The following is a 12,298-nucleotide window of genomic DNA, read 5'->3' as shown; positions in this document are numbered from 1 at the left end:
TAATGGATTTGTTGAGGCTTGTTTTGTGACTTACCATGTGGTCTATTTTTGAAAACATTCTATGTGCTTTGGAAAAGAATGTGTATTTTCCTCCTTGGGATGAAAGGTCCTGTGTATATCAATTAAGTCCATTTGATGTAGAGTGTTGTTCATCTTGAGTGTTGTTCAATGCCACAATATCCTTGTTGATTTTTTGCTTGGAAGATCTATTTATTGTTTACAATGGGATATTAAAATCCTCTACTGTGATTGTGTTGCTATCAATAATTTTCTTTCAGTTCTCCAAGATTTTCCTTATATATTTGGTTGCTTCTATTTTGGGTGCATAGATGTTGTGTTTTATCTTTGTGATGGATTTTTCCCTAAGTATTATATAGTGTCCTCCTTTGAGTCTTTTTATTGCTTTTGTTTTGAAATCTATTTTGTCTGATACAAGTATTCCTATCTCAGCCTTTTTTTCAAGTCCATTAGCTTCAAGCATTTTTTCCATCCCTTCATTTTCAGTCTGTGTAGGTCTTTTGTTCTGAGGTGGGTATCTTGTAGACAAGTATATATGCAGGTCATGTTTTTTAATCTATTCTGCTGCCCTATGTCTTTCGTTTAGAGCATTTAATCCAGTTCTATTTAAGGTTATTATTGATAGGTACTATTCATTGCCATTTTTTGTATTGTTCTTCTGTTCCTCTCTCTTTTTTTCCTCATCTTCTTAAAGCAGCCCCTTTAGCATCTCTTGCAATGCTGGTTTGGTGGAGATGTGTTCTTTTAGCCTTTTTTTTGTGTGTGTATGTGTCTAGAAAGCTCATAATTTGGCCTTCCATTTTAATTGAGAGCCTTGCTGGGTAGAACAGTCTTGGTTGCACATATTTGCTTTTCATTACTTGGAATATTTCTTGCCATTTCCTTCTAACTTGTAGTATTTCTGTTGAGTAATCAGCTGATAGCTTTTTTGGGGCTTTCTTGTATTTTACATGCTGTTTATGCCTTGCTGCCTTTATGATTCTCTCTTTGTCTTTGAACGCTGCCATTTTAACTGTGATGAGTCTTGGAGTGAGCCTGTTTGGGTTCATCTTGATTGGGACCGTCTGTGGTTTCTGGACTTTTTTCTCTAATGAAGTTAGGGAAGTTTTATGTCATTACTTTTTCAAACATGTTTTCTATGCCTTGTTCTTCCTCTTCTTCTTCTGGTATTTCTATGATATAGATATTATTATTATTATTATCATTATCATCATCATCATGTTGTCCTGGAGGTCCCTTAAACCATCTTCATTTTTGAGTGAAGATGGTTTCACTTCATTTGTTTTGGTTTGTTGCTCTGTCTGGGAGGTTTTTTTTTGCTATGTTGTCTACCAGCTCACTGATTTGATCATCTGCTTCATCTACTCTGCTTTGAATGCCTTCTATTGTGCTCTTCAATTTAAAAATTGTGTTTTTTTATTTCCTCCTGGCTCTTATTAATAGTGTCTATGTCCTTTTTCATGCTGATGTAGTTTGAGGTAGGTTCCTTGTAGCTTCCCTGGGGTTCTTTGTAGTTGTCATTGAACTTGCTCATAATCGTTATTTTGAATGCAGTGTCTCACAGTTTACTTGCCTATATTTCATTTAGCACTTTTTCTGGGGACTCCTCCTTTTCTTCAATTGGGAGTTGTTTCTTTGTCTCTCCAGTTTAGCTACTGTTCTTGGTTGTTTCTGCTTCTTAGATTGATCTGCTTTGACTCCCTGTTTTCATGTGTGAACTTCTATGGTAGAAAACTTGTGGGATTCAGTGGTGCAGTATCATTGATACCCTCTACTTGATGCCCTTTATGCCATTTATGTTAGCTCTCTAGTTGTAATTGGGTTTTGATTGTTGTTGGGTCAATCTTTGATGAGTGCTTCCCTCCAGCTGACTGACTGAGGGTCACTCTGCCTGCCGTTGTGCAGGTACACTGTTTTTTTCTTTCTGGATCTGCCTCTGGTGATGTTGGATGGTGTCCCAGTATGGCCTTAGGCAGCCTGATTGAGAATAAATGGGATGTATGGTTTATGATTGACTCCTTTTGTTGTTAATGTAGTCACTTGTAATTAGCAGTCAGGCTTAAGTACCACAGGGTGAGGCAGAGTTATTCCTGCAGCTGGGGCTATTGCTTCCTTTCAGGTTGGTGCCAGTTGGAGGGGAGTGATATGCCTGAGCAAGATGGTTCCTGCATGTGGGGAGATGACTCAGCACCAGGATCCTGACAGCTGTTCTCTCAGTTCTCACCCCAAAGCCACCATGTCCAGCCTCTCCTCAAGCGTCTTTAGTCCACTCTGGCTTCCCTTTGCCAGAGCCCAGGTTAAGTGGCTGCAAATGAAATTTTATGCATTGGCTTTTTAAGAGGCTGGCTGTGACTCCAGCTGTCTGTCTCTGGCAAACAGAAACCCTGCCACTTTTCACACCTGTATGATATCTGGGTTCTGTTTGGGCTCTGGTGCTGTATGCTGGGGAGCCCCGCTTAAAGTTTAGACTCCATACTTCTCAGGGTAACCCCCCAGCCAGTGAAATACTCCTATGGCAGTTCAGCTGCCACTCTTGGGAGCCCAGCCCCCCCACGCACATCTTCTTGGCATTCTCTATTGGTCATATTGTGGTGAAGCTGTTTCTTCTGTCTAGTCACCGTTTAAGGCTGCTCTTCTGCTATTGGTTGGTTGTTGATTCTGGATAATTTCCCTTCAATTTGGTTGTAATTCCGGATGGGTCCCGAGAGGAGGTTAGTGTAGCTTCTACTTACTCCTCTGCCGTTTTGGATCTCTCCAGTTTAGCTTTCTACCACATGACTTTTCCTTTTGCCACATGTACTTGGATTAGTGTGGACACTTGAATTCAGGGCAATTCACTTTCATGCAGGTCAGCAGGAGAAATCAGATTCTATCTCAGAAAATTACATTAAGATACTCACACTACAACTGCGAGCCCATAAATGGATCTTGAAACAAAATGTCAAGGCTGGAATAATTGTATTTAACCATGTGCACAGTAATGAAAAATTTTTTTTAAGACTATTTATTTATTTATTTATTTAGAGTGGAAGGGAGGGAGAAAGAGATGAAGAGAAACATGTAGCTAGCTACGTTTCGTGAGCCCCGGGTTAGGAACCTGACCCACAACCCAGGCATGTGCCCTGACTGGGAATGGAACTGATGACCCTTTCATTCGCAGGTTGGTTGGTGCTCAATCCACTGAGCCACACCAGCCAAGGTGAGAAAATTAATTCTTCATAGAAAATCTTTGGATCAAAAATGTTTGATGAGTAGCTGTGGCATGTGCACACAGCAAATCTTACCAGAAAATGGGACATCCACCATTTTCTTTTTTCTTGCTTCGTGTATTTTCATTTGTTATTGGTTCTTTTTTATATTTTCTATGGTTTCTAAATGTTTATTATCTCTTTGTTGAATTCTTACTGAGTTCATTTATTTTTCTAAGTTTATTGAGCATCCTTATAAACCAGTGTGTTGAACTTTGTTTCCAGTAGACTATTTGCCTCCATTTCCTTTAGTTCTTTCTATGGAATTTTCTTCTGTTTTTCATATGGGACATATTTCTTAGTCTCTTCATTTTGGCTGCCTCTGTTCATTTGTTTCTATATATTAGGTTGATCTGCTGCATTTCCCAGTCTTGGTATGGTGGTTTTAAAAAATAGGTGTGCTGTAGGACCCAGTGGCACAGTCTTCCTTTTCACATGAGCTGGGAAATGTGAAAAAAGATGCTCTAAGAGTGTCTTTTGCATGGATTGTCTGTGCCCTCTTTTTGTTGAGCCTTAATTTCTGTTTTCTCATCAGTGGTTGGGGTTGACCCTTAGGCTGACTGAATGTGATGATTGTCCATAACTGTATCAGGGGCTGACTCCGCTGAGCAGGATTCTCTGTAGTGGAGCTCTGGTGCCTGACAAGACCATCTTTTGAGTGTATTATTTGTGGTTCTAATCAGCTGGTCCTGTTTTGTGGTCTGAGGACAGTTACTGTATGTGTTTGGTTCTGGGGCCTCTTGGGAGGGGCTCTGTTGCAGGTTAGGTCAGCTGCTGCCTGTGGCCAGCCCAGGGCCATGGTAGGTAGGGGCTACAAAGCAAGAGAGGGAGAGGTCATGCTGTAACCAGAGGTAGGCTGCCATGCACACTGGGCCTGGGGACACTCAGCAAAAGGCTCAGGGCACACCAACGGCAGCTACCACCTGCCTGGGGCCTATAGACCTTGGGGAGTTTTTAGGAAAGCAGTAGCAAGATTGAGGCTGCAGATGAGTAATAGCCTCTGAAAGAGCCTAGGGCAATATTTCAGTTGGGTGGAGCATGGCCTCAGGGAGTCACCAGTGTGAGATGAGCAGTGCTTACCTGGTTAATAAAGATTCAGATTTTGCACCTTTCTGTCTCTGTAGGCTATGTGGAGGGAGGACTCAACACAGGGACAATGGTGGCCCTTGCCCTGAAGCCACACAGTTAAGTTTCTCTATGTCTCTTGCATGCTTCCCCTTTGCTGAAGATTAGGGCAAGTGCCTGTGAATGGGTGTTTCTGTACATAGGCCTTTATGAGGGCTGCTGGCTTTCCAGTAGCCCTCTGTCTCACCAGGACACAAACCCCACCGATTTTCATAGGCAAGTTGCCTTGGGAATCCCTCTTCCTGGAAGTGGAGCCCTGGGCTGGGACTCCTCCCTCTTAAATGGGGACCTCTGTAGGTGAGATATCATTAAAGATTCTTAACCACCCACCACGCGTGGGTGTGGGGCAGCTTGTTTCACATCTCTGCCTCCCCTACTGACCTCCTCTTTATATCCTTAGTTATAGGAGTTTAATTCAGCTGGTCTTCTGGTGGTTCTCCATGTTGATTGCTGTACATCTCTATAGTATTTCATATTTATCTCTACTGAAACTGCTGTCATAACACAACTTCTTAATTATCTTTTTATCACCCAGACCATGGAATCCTTGAGGACAGTAACAATGTTACCTTTGTGTTTTCAGTGCCAAGGACTAGCCCACAATAGATGTTTATATGAATGAGGAAGAAAACTCAGAATTATTTCCTTTATGTCCATCCTCAGAAGTACTTTCTTATTAGTAATATATATGTATACCTTTCTGTTCTGAAGAAATTTTGTGAAGGAACATATTTTCAAATGACAATTGCATATTATAATCAATGATTTAAAAAATTATGTGGAACCAATCTTAAGAAATAAAATCTGGAGAGTCTAAAGAATCTGGGAACCATTAGTTGACTAGCATTAAAGTGACATATTCTTTAGGACTCTGTGTAGGACTCCTTGTAGCATCATGATGACAAAGCATCAGCTTTGGAGCTCAAAAGACCGAGGCCACATCCTGGCTCTGCCCCCCATCACAGGCAGTGGCTGGGGGTGAGCTATTTATCTCTGGCATTGAATTTTCTCCTGTATGAAATGAAGGCTGTGAAAAGTAACTGTATAAACATAGATGGTGTGCCTGTGTTGTTTATTAGTACTATCTGGTACATATAATTTCCAATGGTCATCAATTCTCAAAATGTTGACACATTTATAAGTATTTCAGATATTTAGATAGCCTAATTTACTTTAGGTAATATAAAGTAACTTGGTAAGGTATCTTAATTATGAAACAAAGAAACAGGTTTTTATGAGATCAAGGAGAAAAATGCAACTTTGTAACAGAGAATTTTCCATAGCTATTACCCTCCTTTTGGTCCACTGACATGTAAACTTTGCTGCTGATTGCCATGCTAGGATGTTAGTCTGAAGAGATCATTTTTATCTTGACGAGGGTTTAAAACCCAAAGACTACAAACATCAAGGTTTTTGGTAGAAGTGTTACCTCGTTCATACTTACCATAAGGTTGATTCAAAATGACCACAGTAGAAGCCCTATTATCCAACCTGACTGGCATCAGTTAATGAGTTTCAGTAAATTGAAAAGGGCTGTATAAAAACAATATTGTTTTTATGAAAGTAACATATTTTAAATTTTCATGTTGTTCACCAATATTTTAATGGAAAGTCAACATCTTTTTCTCTTGCATACACTATAGTCACGAGGCATTATCTATTAGTTCTACTAGTTTCAATTTGCTAAAAGCAGAGGTGGATATTAAAGAGTGTGAAACAGTCCAAAAGCCGAATCTGCCCAGGTTTTTACGAATATTTCCCACTCTTTCACAGATATCTCATCCACAATGACTTTCTCCAAACTTCCCTTTATCAGTTCTTTCTAAAATATTCAACTAGGTTTTCATAGAAACCAAAAACTTTCCAAAAAAAAAACAACCCCAAACTTTCCATATTCATATTTCATCATTTTGTGTAATATTTAATTAAATGTTATAATTGCAATAGCAAGAAAATAGCATACTGTGACTTGGGAAAAACACAAGGAACTCAGAATAAACATAAAACTTATGTGTTGACATTCTAGAAAGTAACCTGCTAGTGGTAATTGTCCACTGTAATGTCAGTCAGATGTCTTACAGAGGAGAGGAGGCCATGGCTGGGCTGGCTAAGTGGAATGGTCAGGAACGTCAGCTGGATTTAATCTTGAGAGCTTAGCTTTCTTCTACAAACCAAATTTTGCTAATTAGAAATGCTGTGGTATTCTGAGCTTTTGACCCTTAAAATGTTTTAAACTTTTATAACCTTCTGGTTAGGTTATTTCAAGGCAATTCAAGTTAAGATGTTGTTTGGTGTTTGAATTTATATGTCGCCAAGCCCTTTCTCTTTTCATCACCTCCTCTAATCCATGTGCCGCAACAAAAAAGCTAGTTTAATTTTAAAGCTTGAGATAAATGAAGGGACCGGACAGTCATATCCTGTGCAAACAGTGTCTGTCAAACACTTGCTGAGGAAAATCGCCAATAACGTCCTAATGCTCGGCTGCACACTCCTATTCCTAAATCCTTCCTGAGCAGCCAAGCTTTTAAGAATACCTCCCGAAACTTTTAGCTAATTTGATGTTGAAAGTTTTAGTGCATGCCACAGAGAAATGATCTGTTGTTAATTCACAGAAGTCTCTATTGGCCTCCAATGGTACAAATATTTTCTTAAAGAGAAACAATTCAATATCCTTTGTTTAGGAAATCTATCTTGTAAAAGATTGTGAAGTAAATGTGTTCAGTATAGGAGAGAGAAAAAGAAGGCCTTTATTTGAAAATCTTGATATATTCGATCCTATAAATTCGTAACTCCTGCTGATGCTCATGAGAGCTAAGTGCATGCAGAGAGCCAGAGGTCACACTTGAAGTGTTGGAAATTTGGAACTGTCTTGCAGAGGGCTATGCAATCTAAATCTTCCTGATGTCACTCCCTTCTTGAAGAACCATGTGTCTGGGAAAGATAAAGTTTGCATGACTCCCTATAATGTGGTAGATTAGGTTGGTATAAGTTTACAGATTTTCTTTTTACTTTGCAGGATTTTAAAAGCCGGAAAATTTTACAGTTCAAGAGTGAAACATGGGGTGACAGGAGGTGTATATTGGTGCATGGCAATTGGCGGGAGCTAAGTAGCAGCTGCCCTGTGGATAGGGCCTGCTCATTCTGTTTCCTGTAATTCCCCTTGCTCCATTGCCGACATGTGGCCAATCATTTATGTTACCTCTTGACTCTTATAGGCAGGTGAATTTTCAGCCACTGCCATGGACTTTAACTATTTCTTGATGTAAGCTTTTCATATGGTGATATATGGGTCTAGAAGGATTAGGTTCTTCCAGTGTAATAAATTGTTGCATCTGCTGTCCGCATGGACGCTTTCAGGCTGTACCTTAATCTATAACAAATGCTCACCATAGAAGAAGGTGCTTCCCAAAGACATTAAGAATCCCCATTCAGCCAGATTTTACAATTTACAGCTATAATGTGAATGCAATATCTTGCAAACACACCTTCAGATACATATATCCCTGACCCCAAGTTACATGTGGTCGTTATTTACATTTTGACTGGCCTTCTCCTGGGTTTCTTGATTCTTCAAGATTCATGGGATTTCTTGAGATGGTACTGAATGAAGTACAAAGGGAAGTCCAGAATTAGCTCTCAGTTTTTGTCTTGATTTCCTGAAACATCTGAACAGGTTGTCCTTGGTCAGTGTCCTTGTCCTCAAGATTTGTTGTTGGTATTTCCCCAGTGGTTTGATATAGGAAGAGTGGGGCTGGAAAACATTCTGGACAAAGACACACCCAGGATGGTGGGGAGGGCGGTTAGAGTGGGTGTGGCCGGTAGAATCAGGCCTTGGTTGCCACAGGAAAGATAGAGCTGAGGGCCACAACTAGCCTGGAAGTGACTTTAGAAACTAGAAAAAAAAAATAAAAGAGTTTCTTGGTCTCTTATTTTTCTATTCACTGTTTAGTTTGGAAATTTACTTCTACGAAACACACAAAAAAAACATGACTAGCATATTCCTTAGGGTCATATGAAAGCTAAAGAGAAAATAAAACAATTTCTCAGGAAATGCACATTTATTCCCAGTAACAGAACCCTTCACACAAATTAAGGTTTTATTTTTAGTCGTTAGCAAATGCAAGGATAAGTGGGCTAGTGAGAGACTTATGCTTAAATGACTTCTTAATCCTTCAATTCTTGTAGTGTGCAGGCCGGTAGGCCTGTGTGTGGGAGATGTTGGTTTTGGCAGGGAAGGGCATTACTTGTCACTTGTTTGTGGGTCCCTGGCTGGGAACCCTGGCATGTTCGTGTGATGACAAAGAAATCTGTGCAGGAAAGAGGGCGAGGAGGTGGGGCGTGGCTTAATCGGAGGGAGCACGGTACGTGCAGCTGAATAGCCAACTTTAAAATTCTGATATGGAAAAATGCTTTTCTATATATTACTATTTGGATCTTTTCCCGGGAAGTGCGTGAGCCATACATTTTTGACCTTGGCTCTAAAATATGGATTTTCATCTTGAAAGAATTTCGGGTCATGAATTATAGATTTTAGTTTGATTAAGCTGGAAAGTAGTTAGAGATCTGCTAGTCCATTTCTTTATTTTACGGATGAAAAAATTATTCACAAATTTAGTTATATCTAAACATCTTTTTTCTTTAAAAAATTTTTATTTTCTAGTGTTATTGAGATATAATTGACATATAACCTTTTGTAAAGTTAAGATGTACAGCTTATTGATAATATATATTTTATATATATATTATAAATCAAAATGATTATCACCATAGGGTTAGCTAACACTTCTATCATGTCACAGAATTATGATTTTTTTTTTAAAGATTTTATTTATTTATCTTTAGAGGGGAAGGGAAGGAGAGAGGGAGAGAAACATCAATGTACAGTTGCCTTTCGCGCATCCCCTGCTGGGAGTTGGCCTGCAGGGAACTGGCCTGCAACCCAGGCATGTGCCCTGACTGAGAATCGAACCGCGATCGTCAGAGTCGCAGGCCCGCGCTCAATCCACTGAGCTACACCAGCCAGGGCCCCAGAATTATGATTTTTTTGTGATGAGGAAATTTAAGTTCAATTCTCTTAGCAACTTTCAAGTATATAATACAGGATTATTAACTAAATAATCTAAATACCACTTTACAAATATTTGATAAGGAAAAATGGACATATAACATTATATTAGTTTTAGGTATACAATGTAATGACTTGATATTTATATGTATTGTGAAGTGATCATTAACAATAAATGTAGTTAACATCTGTCACCCTGCATAGTTACACATTTTTTCTTGTGATGAGAACTTTTAAGTGTCACTCTCTTAGCTACTTAAAAATGGGTAACACAGAGTTATTAATTATAGTCTCCATGCTGTACATTATATCCTGGAAGTAAAGTAAACCTGGCAGTTAGACTTTTGACCCCCTTCACCCATTTTGCCCACCTCCCAACCCCTGCCTCTGGCAGCCAGCAATCTATTCTCTGTATCTATGTGCTATGTTTTTTTTTTTTTTAAGATTCCACATTTAGTGAGATCATATTGTATTTGTCTTTTTCTGTTTGACTATTTCACTTACTATAATGTCCTCAAGGTCTATTCATGTTGTCACAAATGACAAGGTTTTAAATTCTTTTTTATGGTTGAATAATATTCCATTGAGCATGTATGTATGTATGTATGTATAATTTTATTTAATTCTTTTTTAATATAGTTTATTGATTATACCATTACAGTTGTTCTATTCCCCCCTTCATTCCCCTCCACCCGAACACTCCCTCCCCCACTCTTCTCCCCCCTTAGTTTATAACCACGTGTCTCAACTTCTTTAGATTCTATATTTCCCCCACTATTCTCGCCCTCCCCCCTATCTATTTTCTACCTACCATCTATGCTATTTTCTGTGCCTTCTCCCCCCTTCTCCTCCTCCCACCCCCCTGTTTCTAACCCTCCATGTGTTCTTCATTTCTATGGTTCCACTCCTGATCTAGCTGTCCTCTTGGTTTGCTTTTGTTTTAGGTGTGGTTGTTAATAACTGTGTGTTTGCTGTCCTTTCACTGTTCATATTTTTCATCTTCTTTTTCTTATATAAGTCCCTTTAGCATTTCATATAATAAGGGCTTGGTGATGATGAACTCCTTGAACTTGACCTTATCTGAGAAGCACTTTATCTGTCCTTCCATTCTAAATGAAAGTTTTGCTGGATAAAGCAATCTTGGCTGTAGGTCTTTGGATTTCATGACTTGGAATACTTCTTTCCAGCCCCTTCTTGCCTGTAAGGTCTCTTTTGAGAAATCCGCTGACAGTCTGATGGGTACTCCTTTGTAGGTGACTGTCCCCTTATCCCTTGCTGCTTCTAGGATTCTCTCCTTCATTTTAGTCTTGGCTAATGTAATTATGATGTGCCTTGGTGTGTTCCTTCTTGGGTCCAACTTCTTTGGCACTCTCTGAGCTTCCTGGATTTCCTGGAAGTCTATTTCCTTTGCCACACTGGGGAAGTTCTCCTTTATTATTTGTTGAAATATGTTTTCCACTCGTGGCTGTTTCCTTCCCCCTTCTGGTACCCCTATAATCTGGATGTTGGAACGTTTAAAGATGTCCTGGAGGTTCCTAAGCCTCTCATTTTTTTGAATTCTTGTTTCTTTACTATTTTCTGGTTGGATGTTTCGTTCTTCCTTCTGGTCCACTCCCTTGATTTGAGTCCCATTTTCCTTTCCATCGCTATTGGTTTCCTGGACCTCTCCCTTCATTTCAATTAGTTTAGCCTTCATATGTTCCTCTAATTTGTGACTAAGTTCCTCTAATTTGTGACTGTACTCTACCAATTCTGTGAGCATCCTGATAAATAGTGTTTTAAATTGGGCTTCTGAGAGGCTGGCAATCTGTTGGTCGCTTAGAGTTATTGGCTCTAGGACTTTGAGTTCTTGCACCATCTTTTGGGCTGTTCGTGCCTGTTAAGTAGCAGGAATGGAGCCCTAGGTTTTCACCAGAGCAGGGCAACTCAGTCTCTGGGTTGTGACGTTGTATGTGGGGGCGGGGTCAAAGAGGGACAATGGCTTCCCTCGGCGCCCTCCTCTGCGACCCCCACCAGCACCGCAGCCACCACCGTCACCAGGGCCACGTGCCCCGCTCCACTGCACACGAGTGTGCCACTGCTGTCAGCCCTCCACCACTGGGTTCACCCCCTGGGGCCTGCGTGGTCCATCTCACTGCGTGCGAATGTGCGACCTTGGTCAGTCTTCCCCGCACCCCGACTAGGTCCGGGCTGCCTGCGCTCCTAGGTCTGTCCTTCCCGACCCTGCTCCGCTGCTGGCTCTGCCTCTCTTACCATCCCCGTTGAACGGTTTGTAGCTGTCGGACTTCCGTATAATTCGGTTTTCTGGTCTCTGGGTGTGTCTTAGTTCTCCAAAACTTTTGTTGTATCCAAACTTGGTTGTGGGAGAAGGCACAGTGTTTCCACCTATGCCTCCATCTTGGCGGAAGTTCTTATTTAATTCTTAATACATTAAAACATATTATGTAATATGTCAGTTTTAATTAATTTTCTTAAAGAAGAAACTTCTGGGGAGCTCTTTTTGCTCCTATTTCACTCTGGATTAGTACTTTCTGAGCCTGGGCGTGGCCCCTGGTCTCCCCTTCCTTACCATCATCCTAGGGCACATTCTGCCTTTTTTTTTTTTGTGTGGAATTATCAGTTACTCTATTCCATGACTTTCTCTTTCTCATTTTATTTTGGTGGAGAACGTTATTTATTTTGTGCCTTCTAGAGTAGGAGGCCATAGCAGGTAATTTTCTCAGTGCTTTGCATGCTTAAAATGTCTTTATCCTAACATTTAATTGATAATTTGGCTAGACATAGAATTTTGAAACTAACTTCTGTGCTTGAATCTTGAAGGCACTGTTTTTTTTTGGGGGGG

This window comes from Sturnira hondurensis, unplaced genomic scaffold, assembly GCF_014824575.4.
Source record: "Sturnira hondurensis isolate 20B ecotype Veracruz unplaced genomic scaffold, ASM1482457v3 Scaffold0014302, whole genome shotgun sequence".
NCBI classification, from domain to species: Eukaryota; Metazoa; Chordata; class Mammalia; order Chiroptera; family Phyllostomidae; genus Sturnira; species Sturnira hondurensis.
The sequence above is the reverse complement of the archived record's forward strand: the minus strand, read 5'-3'. Positions refer to the sequence as shown.